Source organism: Bos javanicus, unplaced genomic scaffold (genome assembly GCF_032452875.1).
Source record: "Bos javanicus breed banteng unplaced genomic scaffold, ARS-OSU_banteng_1.0 tig00000070_1, whole genome shotgun sequence".
In the NCBI taxonomy this organism is placed as follows: domain Eukaryota; kingdom Metazoa; phylum Chordata; class Mammalia; order Artiodactyla; family Bovidae; genus Bos; species Bos javanicus.
In genome coordinates, this window is record NW_026893708.1 from 287,468 (window position 1) to 290,198 (window position 2,731).

Sequence of the window (2,731 nt, forward strand, 5' to 3'; positions counted from 1 at the left end):
CATCCTGAGGTGCGACCGGAAGGTCGGGAACCCCTTCCAGACAAAGCAGGGGAGTCGACCCTCCTGTCCAGATCAGGAGGGGAGAAAGGGCTCAGAGGAGGGGGTGCCGGAAAACCTCAGTGTTCCTCTCGAGGGAGACCGGGATTTCGGGGAACTTTGTGGGTCGCATCAAGGGTGCCAAGTGCCCTTTCGACCTCCAATTCCTAACGTGGGACTTCTCCTGAGGCGCTGTAGCGGGAAAGGGCTTCATCTTGCGATGACGGGGGAGCCACGTGGTTTTTCTCGAGTTACGGCGGGATTCTCGAGTTACGACGGGGAATTCAGGCTGCCTCTTGTGTTGGCCCAGGCAAGTCCAATCTTCCATTCGAGTTGCGAAGGAAAGCTGGGGATTGCTCTCGAGTGACTGCAGGGCCAATAGACCTCATCTAGGCTTGTGTCCAGAAGCCAATGTTCCTCTCCAGGGGCGACAGGGATCTCGGGGTTGCATTCCAGACGCACCCGGGGAGACAGGCATTCATCTCGAGTGGAAGCAAAGAACCCCGCTCTGCTCTCGAATCGCGACGGGTATCTCTTGGAGCTCACTGGGTGGACTCAAGGGAGTCAAGCCTCCTGAGGCGTTTGGAGAGAGGTCGCGAGATTGGTCTCTAGGCCATGCAGGAGACGAAGGCCCTCATCTCTCGATGACGGGGGAATCTCGGGGTTGTTCTCGAGCGGCGGCCCCAGTGTGCGGTTTCTCACGAGGTACGACGGCGAGGTCAGTGAGCCTCTCGTGGGGCGCCAGGGAAGTCGGGTCTCCATGCGAGTGGCGAGGGGGAGCGCGTCACTGCTCCCGAGCCATGGTAGGGGAATCTGGCCTCGAGACGTGTTTAAGAAGGTCTCTCGAGGTCTTTCCCGGGTTGAGGCAGGAAACCCTGGGTTCCCTCGACTTGTGCAGGTGACCTCAGGGGGCTTCTCATGGTGGCTCTGAGAAGCCAGGGAAACTGGAGGTGGGAGGGGCCTCTCGGGACTCCACTGGGTTTGGTGCATTGGAAGAGGGCCTCATCTCCAGTTGAGGCAGGAACCGCAGGGTACCTCTGATTTCAGACTCCGATCGCAGGGTCCCTGCAGACTGGGGACAGGAGAGTCAGGCCTCGTCTTGGGTTGAGGCATGGAACTCCGCTTGCCTCTCGAGATGTCCCCGGGGAGAGAGGCCGCTTGTCGAGCTGTATTTGGAACCTGGGGTTTTTTCCGAACGATGCACGGAAAAACTGCCCCTTCGTGTTGACTTCATTCACAGGGTGGAGTTCGGAGAGGTGTCCGGGCATCGGGTTCTTATCAAGAGGGGACCGGGAAATCGGGGTCCTACGGAATGTGGAACCACCCACGAGGCCACGTCTGGAATGTCTTCGTGAGACCGGCCTCATCCTGAGGTGCGACCGGAAGGTCGGGAACCCCTTCCAGACAAAGCAGGGGAGTCGACCCTCCTGTCCAGATCAGGAGGGGAGAAAGGGCTCAGAGGAGGGGGTGCCGGAAAACCTCAGTGTTCCTCTCGAGGGAGACCGGGATTTCGGGGAACTTTGTGGGTCGCATCAAGGGTGCCAAGTGCCCTTTCGACCTCCAATTCCTAACGTGGGACTTCTCCTGAGGCGCTGTAGCGGGAAAGGGCTTCATCTTGCGATGACGGGGGAGCCACGTGGTTTTTCTCGAGTTACGGCGGGATTCTCGAGTTACGACGGGGAATTCAGGCTGCCTCTTGTGTTGGCCCAGGCAAGTCCAATCTTCCATTCGAGTTGCGAAGGAAAGCTGGGGATTGCTCTCGAGTGACTGCAGGGCCAATAGACCTCATCTAGGCTTGTGTCCAGAAGCCAATGTTCCTCTCCAGGGGCGACAGGGATCTCGGGGTTGCATTCCAGACGCACCCGGGGAGACAGGCATTCATCTCGAGTGGAAGCAAAGAACCCCGCTCTGCTCTCGAATCGCGACGGGTATCTCTTGGAGCTCACTGGGTGGACTCAAGGGAGTCAAGCCTCCTGAGGCGTTTGGAGAGAGGTCGCGAGATTGGTCTCTAGGCCATGCAGGAGACGAAGGCCCTCATCTCTCGATGACGGGGGAATCTCGGGGTTGTTCTCGAGCGGCGGCCCCAGTGTGCGGTTTCTCACGAGGTACGACGGCGAGGTCAGTGAGCCTCTCGTGGGGCGCCAGGGAAGTCGGGTCTCCATGCGAGTGGCGAGGGGGAGCGCGTCATTGCTCCCGAGCCATGGTAGGGGAATCTGGCCTCGAGACGTGTTGAAGAAGGTCTCTCGAGGTCTTTCCCGGGTTGAGGCAGGAAACCCTGGGTTCCCTCGACTTGTGCAGGTGACCTCAGGGGGCTTCTCATGGTGGCTCTGAGAAGCCAGGGAAACTGGAGGTGGGAGGGGCCTCTCGGGACTCCACTGGGTTTGGTGCATTGGAAGAGGGCCTCATCTCCAGTTGAGGCAGGAACCGCAGGGTACCTCTGATTTCAGACTCCGATCGCAGGGTCCCTGCAGACTGGGGACAGGAGAGTCAGGCCTCGTCTTGGGTTGAGGCATGGAACTCCGCTTGCCTCTCGAGATGTCCCCGGGGAGAGAGGCCGCTTGTCGAGCTGTATTTGGAACCTGGGGTTTTTTCCGAACGATGCACGGAAAAACTGCCCCTTCGTGTTGACTTCATTCACAGGGTGGAGTTCGGAGAGGTGTCCGGGCATCGGGTTCTTATCAAGAGGGGACCGGGA